The 18,186-nt window shown below is 40.4% G+C and overlaps 1 protein-coding gene across 3 annotated transcripts in view; it reads right to left on the bottom strand.

Annotated features, from left to right (window-relative positions):
* RAPH1 (Ras association (RalGDS/AF-6) and pleckstrin homology domains 1) overlaps positions 1-3,072 on the bottom strand; it is an 85,832-nt gene extending 82,760 nt beyond the window's left edge. For all 3 annotated transcript variants that reach the window (XM_054585776.1, XM_054585775.1, XM_054585777.1), the window contains exon 1: positions 2,810-3,072. The gene's annotated coding sequence lies outside the window, so the exon portion shown is untranslated. The remainder of the gene's footprint in view (positions 1-2,809) is intronic.
* Between the last annotated feature and the right edge of the window lie 15,114 nt (positions 3,073-18,186).

Genomic DNA, 18,186 nt, shown 5'->3' with positions numbered 1-18,186 from the left:
TTAAAACAGTGCATGTCATACAATAGTGACTTCTTGCTTATTATGGGTTTAAAATAACTTTTAATGAGATTTAAGTCAAACACCTGCAGAACTTCTGAAGGTCCTCCTCAAAATTCCAGAGTTTAGTAAAACACAGACTGAAAAACAGTGATCTAATCCAGTGATTTTCAACCGCTGTGTCACAAGAATTTGTAAAACACGCAATACCTATTTATTTAGTCAGGAGCACTGACCTTTTTCTCCTTAGACTATCAAATAAACAAATGACAACAGCCATACTGTGTGAATGAATCAAAGTTATACCTATTTTTTTTGTCAGATCAGCAAAAAGATATTTTTTGCTGTGCTGCAGAATTTTAGTAATTAGTTTATATGTGCCTTGAAATGAAAAAGGATGAAAATCGCTGAATAAATCCATATATTTCATTTTATAGGTAAAGGAATTGAGAGTCACATATTGTTTCACTGATATTAATTTTCCTAAAATAAAGAGTTTGGGGTTAATAATACTAATGTTGACATTCAATTACTTGAGAATGAAGGCAAACCCACAAGATGCTGTATGTGTCTAAGAATCTATGAATAGCCTGATAGTCACCCACTATGCTAATTTAATAAATAATTATGTACAAATGGGAACCAAAGGCAGGAAAACCAAAAGAAAGTCATTTTAATTATCTTCAAAGACAAAAGTTAAAAACACCTCTGTGGAAAATAAAGTGTTAAAATATTTGTGAAAACAAATGATAGGGATTAAGAGTTTGAGACACACCCAACATACGTACACTATTCCACTCCCTTCAGCCACTTACTTAATATATAATCTTGGTGAGACCTTTAAATCTGAAAAATCAGATGCTTTTTCTACCGAATTGAGAACTTATCTACAAATAATTCTTTATATTAACTCCAAACAGAAGATAGCAGCAATCCAAATAACAGAAAATGTCTAATCCAAAAAATCATGTATTAAGCTTTGTAGACATCTCTCTGTACTTAACGGAATAGGCTAGATCTGGTTTCTGGGAAATTCACAACACAAAAAGCAAAATAACAGAGACAATCTTTGAAGGTCAGATTCAACAAGAGCTTTAAAAAGCTTTAGAGCGGCTGTTTTGCCCTTCCCCCATTGCTCTTCCTCCACAAATCGGCTCTCAAGAAGAGCACCACCTCTACTTGGAATGTCCTCCCCCTCCAAATCTACATCAGCTGAAATCCTACCCATCTTTAAGGGTTTCACTTCAATGCCGCAGTTTCTCCATCAATTTTCCCCCACTGCTGCCAGTCTAGAATTAAGTTCTTTCCTCTACATTCCCCTGCTTTGCACCCCTACTTCAACATTTTATTATATAATTCATTGCATTTTATTTACTTAACGTTTACTTCCTCCCCCTGCTTCCCCTAAGAAAATCCCAAGAGCAGTGGGTGAGGGAAGAAAGGAATTAACATTTGTTAAAACCTCGGTGCCAAGCAAGGTGCTAGGCATTTTGCACACGTTATCTCATTTAATCGGTTTGACGACCATCTGGGGAGGGGAGCAGGTGGTGTTGTTCCCACATTACTGATAGAGAACACACTGTTGAGAGTTCAATAGCTTATCCGACGTCACACTGCTAAACCAATTACAGTGCTTTATGAAACCGCTGGCTTCCCCGGCTTCAAAGAGCTCTTTCCACCACTGTAAGCTGCAGGTCTTGCTCACTTGTGTCCCCTATCTTGCCTAACAGATAGCTGGTATTTCACAAATATTTGCTGAATTTAATATCCCTATGGACTCAGTACCACCCGTTTAATAACCTGATTACGCCCCACCCCTGACCTGTCACCTTTACTGTTCCTTTACAGTGGAGTTGATGTACACAGACAGCTCTCACATTTCCACAGAGAAATGCTGCAGACATCAACCCTCAGTGGGAGGGTAAGGGAAAGCCTTCCAGCTCTCCCAGATTTCCCCAATTGCTCTTCCCACAGATTGTAAGAAATGCACACACCGCACACATTTGATACAACGCCTATACTCTTCCAAAAAAGCTCTTGATTCATACCGAATCACGTCTCCGTGCTCACAAGCAATAAGGCTTATGCGGTCTCCAGCTCCCACTGTGGGGACACCCTAAGATACTGTTTGAATGAGAAAAATCACATCTTTCAAATCGTCTTAGAACGAAGGCAACCCAATGCGATCACACTGCCTCTCTCTCCTCCCCTCCCCCCCCATGAATTGCAGTTTGGATTTCCGGCGGGAATACACACAGAAAGATGAAATGGAGCTCAAAAGCAATGGAGCAATTACTTCTCAGTCTGCTTAATTAGAAAGAAGACATATAAGGTGCCCCACCTTTTTAAGTCTCTGCACTGAACTCCAATACGAAAGACCGGGGTGGGGAGGCGGGCACCGAACCTGAAGAGCCCCTAGACATCGAATCACTGCCTTCTGCAGCTAGTCGGGCAAGAGTCCTTTCCTCCCCGCGGTCCCGGGCCACCAGCTCCCGGTGCCGCTCGGAGGAGCCCAACCGCACCTTCCTAGGCGGCCCTAAATCTCATTGTCTCCCTCCGTCGCGGCCCCCAGGGGAGCTGGGTGCAGCCCAGGCCCCGCCGACTCTCTCCCACCGGCCAGCCGGCCGCCCTCGCCGGGCGAGGTCCAACCAGCCCCGGTCGCGACCCCGCCCCAGGTTCGGCGATCCGCACCGCGCCCTTGTGGTGGGGCCGGGCGCCGGGAAAAATGGAGACGGGAGCGGCAGCAGTGCCTCACAGCCCCGCGCCCGACCGGTTCCCTCCGCCAGCCCCGAGGGTAAGGCTGGACACTCACCGCCACAGCCGCTCGGTCCTCCGCCGGCCCCGGCTACTGTAGCGGCCCCAGGCTGGGCAGCCGCCGCTCGCGCTTCTCCAGCCGCCGCCACCGCCTCCTCCTCAGGCGCGGCGCTCCTTCCCGAGACACTCCGTGAGCGCCCGCAGCTCCCGCGCCGCACGCTCCGTGACTGACTGACTGACCGACGGACCGGGCGGCGGCAGCGGGGGCGGGGCGGGAGCGCTAGCCGGGCGGGGCGGCCGCAGCGCCCAGCCGCGGCGGATCCGAGTGCGGTCGCGTCCGGCCGAGACACAGAAGGCGGGGCTGAAGGCCGGACGGCCCACAGGCTGACCGACTCCTGCCCGGCCGCTCGCTGCCCCCGCCCGCCGCCAACCACTCACTTCCGGCGTAGGCGGCAGCGCCCTCCCCTCCCGGGAGCCGGCCCACCGCCCTCGCCCCCTGCCCGCGCCCCTAGCCCCGCCTGCTCACCTTCCCTTCGGGCTGCTGACCGCACCCAGTCCGGGAGGTCCTCGATGCCCCGCCTTTCCTCGGCGCGTCCACAGGAGTCACCTCAGGAACCTGTGAATCAGAGAATGAATGAGTGAGGACGGAAAATCCCGGCACTGTCCCACCCCTTATTCGCCTTCCCTTGGAAGCAGGCCCGGCGGCCTCTGTCCGAGGGCCATGGGACACATTGAGGTATTGAGCGGTGTGTCCCGGACCTGCGTGCGTGCACCTTTATGCGGGAGTGTTCAAGGACTCCAGCAGCACAGCAGATGTTGTCTTAGGTACCTAAAGGACCATTGTCGTTGCAATCTGTGAGGCCTTTTTTTTTTTTTTTTAAAGGAAATTCCATTTTAGCCAACAACTCTCTGCAGTTTCATGCACTATATTGGGAAGCTTTTAAAAATTGGACACGTCGATTATCTTGAAGTACTTATAAACTTTGACATTTGCTTACCTTGCGTTCTTTATAGCGGTCACCACCTTACTGAAATTCTTTAGAAGGTGTTGGCATGTTTCCTTATCGCCAAGCTCTAAACTACTTAATCACTGCTTGTTTTGATGCAGGCATGACTTGTAAATTTTAATTTGTATCTTTATTTTGACCTTATTCTAAAGTTGATTAAAGGAAGGGAAAAATAGAATTAAATCATTTTCCCCCACTACATGCAAAACAAGTTTGTTGACAAGCATTAAAACAATTGAAAAATCAGGAGTGTGACCTGGAATTAGTTGCAGTAAAGACTCCTTTTTCACGTTTTCCCATCTGCTTGCTAAATAAAAGTATCTGTATCTTGAATTTTCACCAATAAAGAATTGACTGTACATTTCTGAGATCTTGGCTCTCTTTCTACCAATCAGAGTGTTCATTTCTCTGTCCTGGGGCCAAATCCCGGTTTTTCTAATTACATTCCTTCTTTCCGATATTCTTTAGAACTTTCAAGTGGTTTTGGTCTTTTTTTGCACAATCTGTTCCAAATTGGTACACAGTCTGTTTCAAAACTGGTATTTAGAACTACACAATACAGTCACGAGCTACATTTTACATCTGAGCTATCTGTACTTCAGAAACATAACCACTTTTGTATAAGTTGAATAGGTGCTTTAATATTCTTGGGTAGAATAATGTTATCTCTTCTATATGAAGATGCTGCTGCTGTCCCATTGCTGTGGCCTCTGTTCCTTTCTTGTGGAATTCATCATTCATTACCTCTAACTATAATTATTTCAGTAAGTTGTGATCTTCCCCAATAAATGTAATACAACCATGTAGTCATCCTTATATCTTCCATAATATTTAGCATAGTACTTTGCACAATAAATATCTTTAAATTAATAAATGAAAATATTTCCGTAAGTGGTCATTTATACACCTCTGTCTGTTAGAGCCTTTCACCCCATTTCCTTTATGACCAGGTTTGTTGAGATTAGACACACCTGGGTGCCAAAACTAATAAATCCCTATTGTCATCAAATGCTATTACTAGGCTGTGATACTATTGTACAAGGGAGATAGTGTACTTCACCAAAATTGCCTTTGAAAATAGACCATTCAATGATTTTTAGATAGCTCTTAGCAACTCTCTCCATTTAGGTTGGTCTAAGCTAACAAGAAAAGGAAACAAAGTAACTTTCAGCCATTGAGAAAGCTACCTAAGCAGGTTCTTGTCAGTTTCTTTAAAACGTGAAATTACTCATTCATTCCACAAGGATTTATTGAGCTCCAACTAAGGCCTAGAAATACAAAGACAGTAAAGACATGAGAAGGTGGTTCCTGCCCTCAAAAAGCACATGGCCTAGTGGGTAAAGGAGGCAAGAAAGTCACTATTAGAATATGGAGTCTATTCCATTAGAACAGGAAATGCTTTTCCTAATTGAACATCTCACAAGATACGTTTTCCACAGGGTATACTTTGAGAAATGCTGCCCTAAGCCAGATATTTGTTTTATATTGGAGAAAACTACAACTTCTAGAGATGAAGTGACTTGCCTAAAGTTAAAAAGATACTCCTGGAAGACAGTGGATTAGAACCTGTATCTTTGGACCCCACTCATAAGCTCTTTCCATTACATAATGCTTTATGAGCTACAAACTCACTCTAGCTCCATCAGCCAATTGTGGGGAGAAAAATATTATAAAAGAATTATGGGATATATTCTTTTTAATGAGGTTTCAAATCAGTAACTTTTAAAGCTATGCTATATTTTAATGATTACTATTTACATATGGTGAAAAGATTTGTACATTATTACCTTAGTATGATCTTTTGATAATGGAACAGAAACCTTATAAAATTAAATTAATTGACTGGGACATCTATCTAGTCAGCCTAGTCCCGAGGTGGCTTTAAATAAAAAAAAACATTCAGGAGTGAACAGAAACTTTAAAACTCTCCCCAAAACTTTTAGTGTTGATTTTTCCTCCTTCATACACAATGAAAAAACAGATTCTAAAATGTGCTGAGACTATGAAAATCCACACCAGGTTTTGACTTCATCTCTGGTACAAGTCCCTAGATTCTGAATACTCCAACAGCTAAAGGATGGGAAGGTTTTATATCCTAAATTCATAGTTCTGTTCCCCAGAGGAAAAATTTTTAGTACTTCCTATTTTTGGAAAAATGAGACAAATAGTTTGTTCCCAAGAGACTTCTTAGGATTACACTATAGCTTTCATTTTAAGATGGCTTCTATTCATATTACCTTTGAAACTAGTTATCACTGTCTTAATTTATGACAGTAATTTATAAAATATTTGTTTCATTTCAAATGCTATATTCCTTTTCAGCAGGCAGACCAAGGGTCACTGCATGTAAGATAAATATGTTGAATGAATAAATAATTATTAACTTAAAAAAAAATCAGTATGATCGCTATGCCTTGACCAGCGTGTCTCAGTTGGTTGGGCACCATTCTACAAAGCAAAAGGTCTTTGGTTCAATACCTGGTCACGGAACATGTTTGGGTTGCGGATTTGGTTCAGATCTGCATGATCGATGTTTCTCCCTCATGATGATGTTTCCGTCCCTTTTTTTCTCCCTCCCTCCCTTCCCCTCTCTCTAAAAATAAAATAAAATCTTTTTTAAAATAAGTAGTCATAAGCAGTGGAAAAAACACTACTTATTAATCAATGTATCAAAACTATTTCTTTAGTGTCCACTGTGTCCTCAGCTCTGTTGAATCACTTAAGAAGTATGAGAGAAATACAAGAAATAGTCTCTAATTTTTAAAAATGACCCCACCCACTTATTGGCAAGGAGGAAAACGCACCCTCATACTCTGCAGGTAGAAGTATAAATCATGGAAAAGAGTTTAGCAACAGACATTAAACCTTAAAAATATACATTTCTTTGATCAAGCAAGGTCACTTCTATGAATTTATTCCAAGGAGTAAGAATAAAACATTAGCTAGGATATCATGGGATAATGGTAAATAATTAGAAATCCCCTAAATAGACAACAATGAGATTAAGAAAATGATGATTTCTAGTCAAATAATTTTTGATAGGAAAAGAGGTTCATAATATGGTTTTTTAAATTATATTTGATTGATTATGCTATTACAGTTGTCCTGAATTTTCCGGCTTTGCCCACCTCCACCCAGCACCCCACTCTCTCAGGCAATCCCCCACCATCGTTCATGCCCATGGATCATGCGTGTAAGTTCTTTGGCTACTCCATTTCCTGTACTGTACTTTATATCCCCATGGCTATTCTGTACCTACCTATTTGTACTTATTTTTTTAAGTATATTTCAGTAATTATGCTATTACAGTTGACCCATTTTTTAATTCTCTTTATCCTCCTCTGCCCTGCACCACACCTCCCACCAACATTACCCCCTGTCCTTAGATCATGTCTATGGGTCATATGTATAAATTCTTTGGCTTCTCCATTTCCTATATGATTCTTAACCTCCCCCTGTCTATTTTGTACCTACCATTTATGCTGCTTATTCCCTGTATCTTTTCTCCCATTCTCACCCTTCCACCTCCCCAGTGAGAACCGTCCATATGATCTCCATTTCTGTAATTCTGTTCCTGTTCTAGTTGTTTCCTTTGTTTGTTTTTTGGTTTGGTTTGTTTTTTGTTTTGTTTTTTAGGTGCAGTTGTTGACAGTTGTGAGTTTGTTGTCATTTTACTGTTCATAGTTTTGATCTTCTTCTTCTTCTTAGATAAGTCCCTTTAACATTTCATATAATAAAGAGTTGGTGATGATGAACTCCTTTAACTTGACCTTATCTGGGAAGCACTTTTATCTGCCCTTCCATTCTAAATGATAGCTTTGCTGGCTAGAGTAATCTTGGATGTAGGTCCTTGCCTTTTATGACTTGGACTCCTTCTTTCCAGCTCCTTCTTGTCTGCAAGGTTTCTTCTGAGAAATCAGCTGATAGTCCTATGGAAACTCCTTTGGAGGTAACTGTCTCCTTTTCTCTTGCTGCTTTTAAGATTCTCGCCTTACCTTTAACCTTGGGTAATGTAATGATGATGTGCCTTGGTGTGTGCTTCCTTGGGTCCAACTTCTTTGGGACTCTCTGAGCTTCCTGGTCTTCCTGGAAGTCTATTTCCTTTGCCAGATTGGGGAAGTTCTCCCTCATTATTTTTTCAAAAAATAAGTTTTAATTTCTGGCTCTTCCTCTTCTCCTTCTGGCACCCCTGTGATTCGGATATTGGGATGTTTAAATTTGTCCTGGAGGTGCCTAAGCCTCTCCTCATTTTCTTGAATTCTTGTTTCTTCATTCTGTTTCAGTACAGAATAAAGTCGAATACTCCTTTCTTCCTTCTGCTCCAAGTCGTTGATTTGAGTCCCAGTGTCCTCTCCTTCACTGTTGGTTCCTTGTATATTTTTCTTTATTTCACTTTATTTCACCTTCACTGTTTCCTCTCTTCTGTGACCACTCTCAACCATTTGTGTGAGCATCTCGATTCCCAGTGTTTTGAACTCTGCATCTGATAGGCTGGCTGTCTCTTCATCTCTTATTTCTATTTTTTCCAGAGTTTTGATCTGTTCTTTCCTTTGGGCCATATTTCCCTGTCTCAGTGCACCTGTTATGTTGGAAGGGGTGGAGCCTTAGGTATTCACCAGGGTGGGGCAACCCACATCGTGTATGTGAGGGATGGGTCAGAGAGGGAACAATGCTGCTTGCTGGGCCCTTGGCCAGCTTTCAGTCTCTTCCCTGCTACCCACAAGTAAACGGGGCCCTTCTGGGGCTGATTCCCGGGTGAGAGGGTTTGTGTACATTCTAAGACCCTGTGGGTCTCTCCAATGAACTGTCCTGGGAGGCTGGGAGTCTCTCCTGCTGCCATAGCCCCCACAGGTTTTTTACAGCCAGAGGTTTTGAGGCTTATTTTCCCGCGCTGGAACCCTGGGTTGTGTGGTCTGTTTCGCTCCCCTGTTTTTCCTCCCCATTTATCCACATGCAAATGTGAGACCACCAGTTACCATCTGGCCTGCCCAGTCCTCCTGCTGGAGCCTTGCTACCGGTCCTTTTTGCCCCTCCTAGCAGTTTTGATGAATGTTTCTTCTTTAACTCCTTGGTTATCGGACTTCCATACAGTTCCATATTCTGGCAGTTCTGTATGTTTTTTGTTTTAAAATTTGTTGTTCTTTTTTTGATTGTGCAAGGAGGCAAAGTATATCTACCTTCACCTCCATCTGGGCCAGAAGTAGATGTTCATAATATGTTAAACAATAAAAAATTATAAACATGCCCTGCCTGGTATGGCTCACTTGGTTGCGTGTCATCCTGCAAAGCAAGAGGTCAAATGTCACCAGTTCAATTCCCGGTCAGAGCCCATGCATGGGTTCTAGTTCTTCCTGGGTGTGGAATGTTGGAGAGACAACCAACTGATGTTCTCTCCCACATCAATGTTTCTTTCCCTCTCTTTCTCTCTCCCTTCCCCTCTCTCTAAATATAAATAAATAAAATCTTAAAAAAACTATGAACATTATGAACAATATGAACTCATTGAAAAACATGATATAGGAAAATCTAGAAATAAATACAACAAGAATACAAAAATGTTTATTGTAGAGTGGTATGATTATGGTGCATTCTTTAATTTTTTTATTTTTAAATGATGATTTTTTTAAAATTCTTTCATTGGTAATTAAATTTAATGAACTAAATCAATATTTATGAAGTTAAATAAATCTCTAAAACAAAATGTTGAGGCAAACAACATGAAGCATTTATTATTTAATAAAAAAGTAAATTAATTTTAATTGAAAAAGGGATCTCTGCGTTCAAGAAACTGTTGATGAGGGAAGAACATGAAATAACCAGAAAACAACCAAACACTCGACTCTGACACAAACTATAAATACAATAAGAGTTAAGACAGAAATTGACTCTGGTTGGAGTAGGCTAGGATGACTTTATCAAAAAAGTGAGACTTAGCTGGCGCTTAGCATCGGAATGCCATGGGGAGAAATAGAGTTAGGTGCAATAAGATAAGGTGAGGCAAGGGCCTGGCATGGCCCATCCTACACACATTTCACCCCTCCCAGTCAAACTTTAACTGAAGAACACTAGATCTTTGACTATAAAGGTATTTCTGCTTCTTTCACACAAGTGAGATTGCATGCCCTATGTAATATAAATATGTAGTAAATAGAAAATTACATATTCTTTTTAATATATATTTTTAAGTTATAGCAGATGATTTACAAGCAAGCCTTTTGAGAGGGCATTTTTTTCCCCTAAATCTGTAGAACTGGACATTTCCAGGTATTGACATAGAACAAACACCAACTGTTATGCAAAAGCGGTTATCATAGCCTGTGCCCTTGTGAGTGTTCTGACATTCAGAATCAGACCATGAAGGAATTTAACCAATCAGAACTCAGCAATTCTCTGCATACATATTACAGAGTGTTTTTTTAAGCCAGGTTTGAGCTCAATAACTAAACTACTAATAGTGTTATTAGCTATACATACTAAGTGAAAGAGTGAATGACTTGTGTTAAGTGCCAAATAATAAACTGAAAAGATTATGCCCATCTCAAAAAAGTCTGTAATGGGAAAGAAAAGGAGAGAACATGAATTTTCATCAAGCATTCCTTCAGTGTGGGGTGTTGCCAGGTGTAGAAGGGATGGCATAGCAAATGTATCAAGCGGAAAATAGCAGGTTATTTTTACTAAACAATGGGGAAAATGATTTTACTAGAGCTGAGGAGGTCTGTTAAGGAACAGTGAGATGAAAAAAAAATAAAGATTATGAAGGCTGTTGGAGACCATGCTGTAGGTTTGGGAAACAATGCAATAGGATAAATGATGAAGTTCATTCTTGAATGTACCAGCCATTTTCCAAACTCTGAGAGTTTGCAATTACCATTACTTCTGTCTGGAATGTCCTTTGCTCTTCTTTGTCTGGCCTGCTCCTATTCATTACAGTTCAACTGTCTCCTCTTTTATCCCCAGTTCCTCTGGATAAAGTTATTTGCTGCACCTACATGCTCTCCCAAAATTTTGCACATTGGTATTGTAACTTTTTGTGCATATGTCTGATTCCTCCATGCATGGTGTCTTGTACATAGAAAAGTTCAGCAACATTGCCAAATTAAAGGATGATGGGAGACAATATTAAGAAACATATGGTCAGAGTAAGAGAAGTAACTCAAAGGCTAGTTTTGTTGATCCAGGTATGAAGTGATGAGAAAGGAGGGGAACTAAAATACATTTGGGAAAACCCGATGGCATAGGAAACAGACTGGAAAAAGACATGAAGGAGAGAAAGAGTCAAGATGACTCCAGTGTTTCAAGGCTGAAAGAATGCTGAAAGTAGAAGACTGATATCTTTGCTAAATCAACAGACAGATACTGAATACCTCTCAAGTTCAAGGCACTGTGCTGAATGACAGAGAGGCCCCAGAAATTTACTTTCTCACAGTTTTGGAAGCGGCTAGAGGTTCAGGAGGCTGAATCTTAGGTGTCAGCAGGCTTGGTTTCTTATGAGGCCTTTCCTTGTTTTGCAGATGGTTACCTTCTTGCTGTGTCTTTACATGGTCATCTCTCTCTATGTCCTAATTCCCTCTTCCTATAAGGACACTAATATTGGATTAAGGCCCATCCTTACAATCCCATTTTAAGTTAGTTGACACTTTAAAGACTCTATCCCCCAAATTGACTGTCTACAATGGGAAAAAATTGGTAAGAACATGAACTTCCATCAAATATTGCTTTAGCGGTCCAGGTGCAGGGATGGTTAGGGTTTCAACATAGGAATTTGGCAAAAGGGGGATATAATTCAGTCCATAACAGTTGCCCAATAAATATTTGTTGACTTGAAGGGTCATCATCCAAGGCTGAATATGTAAATATGCACCTGGTGGCCATAAAGACTACATAGCAAATAAAGAATGGAAACACACACACACACATACACATAAACAGGGTCCAGCACAAATAACTTCCCCTTTTTATTACAAAATCATAAGCATGTAATTCTGTAACATAACAATATCACGCTCAAGCACACCATATGATATTTTAGGTGAAATGTTCAAATTAAAACTACAAATTATTACACACATATTATTACCCTACCAACCATACTTAAGCAGGCCTCACTTCTGCCGGAATCTGTATATTTTATATATAAATATATATAAAATAAATTATTTATTGATATTATGATACGTGATGTATTCAATGACATTGTGTGATATGTTTCATATACTATTACTTATCAGCAAACATATAATTCAATGCACTGTGCAAAATTGCAATGAATGTGGTGTATTAAGGCAGCCTTTCCATTAACTCCTGCACATCCATCTGTGATTCTTTGCTTCACATGATTTGTATCTCAGATTTTCATTGAATAAATATGAATCTCTTTGGCATACCCCAGAAGAATAAGTAATCAAGGATTTTCAATTTGTAAAAAAAAATAAAATATATCTAGGCTTCCAGACTTAATGGTCAAAATGTACACACGCAATATATAGGTAAAATGTGCTTTATGGGAACAGTTAGAACTTTCAAAGTCCATAATTTTACCAAAAACAATGTTAGATTCTCCTGCTATTATGTATTTATCTTTTAGCCTTTTTTTTTCTTTGCAGTTCACCTAGGGGATTGATGAGAGAATTAAGAAATGATTCTCTCCCTTTACTGCCTCATGGTTATTTGCATGATTCTTTGAACTGGTTGGGAAAAGTCATTTAAAAAATATGTCATGGAAAAGCAAACACAATAAACAAATGGATAGCTGATCACTAGAACTTTTATTTAGTTATATGCTTTGAGACAAGGCTATGCCAAAAATATGATACCTCTGAAGTTCTGTCACTGAATCCCATCAGTCAGGCTCTTCCAATGCCCCTTATCGTCACTTCTTCACTGCTCTCTCTGCTATCACTGATCTCAAGAACTTCATCTCAAACAAGGGATTTGTAAAAGCCTGGGGGCTTATATCCTGCTAGCTCTTCTCCATTTGAAATACCCTGAAAAATATTCCTAACCAATTTCTGGCACTACCAGGACCACTTTCACCATATCATTTTTCTGTTTAAAACAAAACAAAACAAAATTACTATGTTGTTATTTTGAAAAACACAAATTACAAAATGTTAAGTACAGCATGATCTTGATTTTGTTGAAAAAAATATCAAACAAACCCTAACCCACAAACATACATATCCATCCATTGTATTAGCTTCTTATTGCTGCTGTAACTAATTACCATAAACTCAGTTTATTAAAACAACTCAAAGTTATGCCCTACCTAGATGGCTCAGTTGGTTGGAGCATTGTCCAATACCTGAAAAGGCTACAGTTTCCATTCCCATTCAGGGCACATACTTAGGCTGTGGGTTTGATCCCTGCTTAGGGCTCATGTGGGAGGCAACTGATTAATGTTTCTCATATCAGTTTCTCTCTTTCTCTCTCTCTCCCTCTCTCCCCCTCCCCCTCCCTCTCTCTCTAAATCCACAAACATATACTTGGGTGAGGTTTAGGAAAAAACCCACAAAGTTATTATCTTACAGTTCTGAAGGTCAGAAGTTCAAAGTCAGTCTCAGCATACTAAAATCAAGGTGTCAGCAGAGCTGCATTTCTTCTGGAAGTTCTGGAGATAATCTGTTTTTATTCTTTTCTAGTTTCTCATTAATGCCAGCATTCTTTGGTTCACAGCCCCATCCTCCATTACAAAGCCAGCAGCATAGCATCTCCCAATCTCTCTCACTGACATTGACTCTCCTGTCTACCTCCTATAGACACCATTGTGATTACATTGGACCTGCCCAGATAAATAAGAGTGACCTTTCCATCTCAAAATCCTTAACTTAATTACACCTGCAAATCCCTTTTTTGTATAAAATTCAGTTCCAGAAATTAGGACATGGATATCTTGATGTCCTAATGCATGAAACACTGAAAGAAAATAGCATACCAAAATATTAACGGGTTGATTTTCTCTAGATCAAGAACTTTAGGCAATTTTATTTTTTTACCTCTCTGCGTTCAACCAGTATTCCCAATTTTCAAAATGATTTTGCATTATATTTTATTCATAGAGAATGACAGTAACAGAATCAATAAATGTCACTATAGAGGACTTTTGCTATTTCCTCTGCCCCGTTCTCTTCTCTTCTTCTGAAGACCGTATGTTTCCTTTGGAACTGCTCCTCCAAACCCAGCCTCCAACTCAACCACATGGTTCTAAGGGCTGCCGCTAATAATGGTACCTCTTTATCCTGGTTACAGGTGAGACCATGTGTTCTACACTGGGATAATCAGAAGCGTTCCCAGAATTTTGTTCTTTCTATCTTTTAACTAGAATTAGGAGAAAAAGTGAATTCTTCTCTGATGGGACACTCAGGATAAGGCAAACCAGAAAATATTGGTGACTATGGTTCTAATATCACAGAAAATATGAGAGCAAAGTAAAGATTAAAAAAACACAACAGATAAGGGGGAGATTCCTAACAGTATTTGCATCCTCGTTTGTGGCTGTCTGAGAACCAGCTAGCTATTTTTCTTTCTTTCCCTAGTTTTGGATATATAAACTGAAAGATGAGTCTTTCTGCCCAAACTGGCTATTTCTATCATCTGCAGTAAGAGGCAGGTGAAAATAGTTAGGAATGTTTTAAAGCCTGCAACGATGCCCTGTTGTCTGTTACTGTGTCTCAAATTAGCTCCTCTAGCTGGCTTCAAAGCTCTTCGCAACCCCCACCTTCTCTGCCCCCACTTCTCAGCATTGTTTCACTCCAGCTGCCTTTTCATCTTTCCTTCCTCCCTGTATGGCATTTGCTTTTGTGGCTTTGTTCTTTCTTATTGTTCTCACTGTCTGGACTATCTTCACCTCCCCTCGCTGCTCATCCAAATCCTGTCCAACCTTCCCAGCCATCTCCAGGACACTCCATGAAATGTCCCCAAAATCAGCAAAGGAACCTTCCTTCTCTGAATGTTTGTAATCTGCAAGGTCTGCCCATTACAAATTACTATGTCCACTTTTTTATAGTTTGGGTCACTCCCAATAAATGATAAACTTCATAAGGAAAAAACCCATACCATGTTTTACAAATTGCACTCATAGAGGCAGTTGTTCATGCTGATTGATTAAATTATATGTTTAGCAAAAACTCAGAGATGTTAAGGTAGAGTCCTCCTGGGAAGAAAACACAGTGGCCATTTTGGGTATTTATAAGTTAGAAACGGCCTGGTATCCTGGAGGACAGTTACACGATACTAAGTTGTCAACCTTATGCTGCACGTTTTCTCATCATTTCCATAAAGAATTAAGAATGGAAAGTAAGACCTGATGGGAAAGGAGGAAGAAGCCAGAGTCATTTATCCATGAGAAAAAAAAAGAAAAAGAAAGAAAGAAAATGAAGCAAACCTATCAACGATTTTAACATTTGTGAAAATTTGTTACACAGCAGATAGTGTTATTTCTCCCTAGAAGTTAAGACTGAGGTGGGAAACCACATAAGGAAATTTAGGTGTACTTAAATTTTATACCATAAAGGCATCAAACAATGAAATGAATTTTGAACTTTGTAGAATGTTTGTCTAAAGTAGTTCTTTTCTTAAGTATATTTTATGGATTACGTATTACAGTTGTCCTATTTTTTTCTCCCCTTTATCCCTCCCTGCCCTGCACCACACCTCCCACCAACATTCCCCACCCCAGCCCTAAGATCATGTCCATGGGTCATATGTATAATTTTTGGCATTTCCCATATGATTCTTAACCTCCCCCTGTCTATTTTGTACCTACCATTTATGCTGCTTATTCCCTGTACGTTTTCTCCCATTCTCACCCTTCCACCTCCCCAATGAGAACCGTCCATATGATCTCCATTTCTGTAATTCTGTTCCTGTTCTAGTTGTTTCCTTTGTTTGTTTTTTGGTTTGGTTTGTTTTTTGTTTTGTTTTTTAGGTGCAGTTGTTGACAGTTGTGAGTTTGTTGTCATTTTACTGTTCATAGTTTTGATCTTCTTCTTTTTCTTAGATAAGTCCCTTTAACATTTCATATAATAAAGAGTTGGTGATGATGAACTCCTTTAACTTGACCTTATCTGGGAAGCACTTTTATCTGCCCTTCCATCTAAATGATAGCTTTGCTGGCTAGAGTAATCTTGGATGTAGGTCCTTGCCTTTTATGACTTGGACTCCTTCTTTCCAGCTCCTTCTTGTCTGCAAGGTTTCTTCTGAGAAATCAGCTGATAGTCCTATGGAAACTCCTTTGGAGGTAACTGTCTCCTTTTCTCTTGCTGCTTTTAAGATTCTCGCCTTACCTTTAACCTTGGGTAATGTAATGATGATGTGCCTTGGTGTGTGCTTCCTTGGGTCCAACTTCTTTGGGACTCTCTGAGCTTCCTGGTCTTCCTGGAAGTCTATTTCCTTTGCCAGATTGGGGAAGTTCTCCCTCATTATTTTTTCAAAAAATAAGTTTTAATTTCTGGCTCTTCCTCTTCTCCTTCTGGCACCCCTGTGATTCGGACGTTGGGATGTTTAAATTTGTCCTGGAGGTGCCTAAGCCTCTCCTCATTTTCTTGAATTCTTGTTTCTTCATTCTGTTTCAGTACAGAATAAAGTCGAATACTCCTTTCTTCCTTCTGCTCCAAGTCGTTGATTTGAGTCCCAGTGTCCTCTCCTTCACTGTTGGTTCCTTGTATATTTTTCTTTATTTCACTTTATTTCACCTTCACTGTTTCCTCTCTTCTGTGACCACTCTCAACCATTTGTGTGAGCATCTCGATTCCCAGTGTTTTGAACTCTGCATCTGATAGGCTGGCTGTCTCTTCATCTCTTATTTCTATTTTTTCCAGAGTTTTGATCTGTTCTTTCCTTTGGGCCATATTTCCCTGTCTCAGTGCACCTGTTATGTTGGAAGGGGTGGAGCCTTAGGTATTCACCAGGGTGGGGCAACCCACATCGTGTATGTGAGGGATGGGTCAGAGAGGGAACAATGCTGCTTGCTGGGCCCTTGGCCAGCTTTCAGTCTCTTCCCTGCTACCCACAAGTAAACGGGGCCCTTCTGGGGCTGATTCCCGGGTGAGAGGGTTTGTGTACATTCTAAGACCCTGTGGGTCTCTCCAATGAACTGTCCTGGGAGGCTGGGAGTCTCTCCTGCTGCCATAGCCCCCACAGGTTTTTTACAGCCAGAGGTTTTGAGGCTTATTTTCCCGCGCTGGAACCCTGGGTTGTGTGGTCTGTCTCGCTCCCCTGTTGTTCCTCTCGGTTTATTGACATGCCAGTGTGGGACCACCTGGTCTGTTAGCTGCTGCCTCGCCCCATCCTCCAGTCACTGTCTTGCCACACATCCTCTCCGCCCCAGCTCCCCATCTCTGCCCCTCCTAACAGTCTGGATGAATGTTTCTTCTTTAACTCCTTGGTTGTTGGATTTCCATACAGTTAGATTTTCTGGCAGTTCTGTATGTTTTTTGTTTTTAAATTTGTTGTTGTCTTTCTTTTGGTTGTGAAGGAGGCAAAGTATATCTACCTTCGCCTCCATCTTGGCCGGAGGTCCCCTGAAGTAGTACTTAAAAGAAAAAAAAAGTCCTTTGAAAATGTCTTATGGGTGATTTAACCTAAAGGCAATGAGTTGAATAAGATTACCACAAGAACTTACTGCCTGTAAGGGTCTATTTTATAAAACTTTGTGCAGAGAAGAAAAATATTTTAAATTACATTTAAATATTGTATCTATGTATACAGATGGTTTTATTGCTTTCTCTATGAAAGGAGAATGTCTTGTTCTAAATACATACAGGAATAAGATAAAAACCTTTGTTTGATCTATTCTTCTGCTTCCTTCCAAGGGAAAACTTAACTGTGCTCAGATGTAACCCTATTTCTGCCTTTGAAATTATTTCTGCTTTTTTTTTTTTTTTTTGCATCAAGTGAAAGTGTAAATTTAAAGACCAAGTTAGGTTTTAAAACCACTCAAAAAATTCCCTACCTGGACAATGACACCTTTCTCCCAGTAATTCTAACATGAGCACAAAACAGAGCCCAATTCTGTACAGTACTATTCATCAAGACCAATAGAGCTCCAATGCTATGCCTATCACTAGGCTAGAAAGTGATTCCTGGGGGAGAGAGGGGGATGCGGGGGAGCACAGAGCACCTTTAGGGCAGTAAAACTATTCTGTGTGATACAATAGTGGTGGATACATGCCATTATACATTTGTCAAAACCCGTAAGACAGATGTACAACACAAAGAGTCAATCCTAATGTAAACTATGGACTCCAGTCAACAATAATGTATCAGTATGACCTCATTAATTATAACAAATGTAACACTAATACAAAATGTTAATAATAGAAGAGATTTTGGGGGTATGGTGGTGGTAAAGGGGATGTATGGGAGATTTGCACTTTCCATTCAATTTCTCTGTAAACCTAAAATTTCTCTAAAAATTTTTAAGAAAGTGTCT

This window comes from Pteronotus mesoamericanus, unplaced genomic scaffold (genome assembly GCF_021234165.1).
Source record: "Pteronotus mesoamericanus isolate MK-2021 breed Mesoamerican mustached bat unplaced genomic scaffold, CSHL_Meso_final contig_90, whole genome shotgun sequence".
Classification (NCBI taxonomy): domain Eukaryota; kingdom Metazoa; phylum Chordata; class Mammalia; order Chiroptera; family Mormoopidae; genus Pteronotus; species Pteronotus mesoamericanus.
Note: the sequence above shows the minus strand (reverse complement) of the source record. Positions and strands in the feature narration are given on the sequence as shown.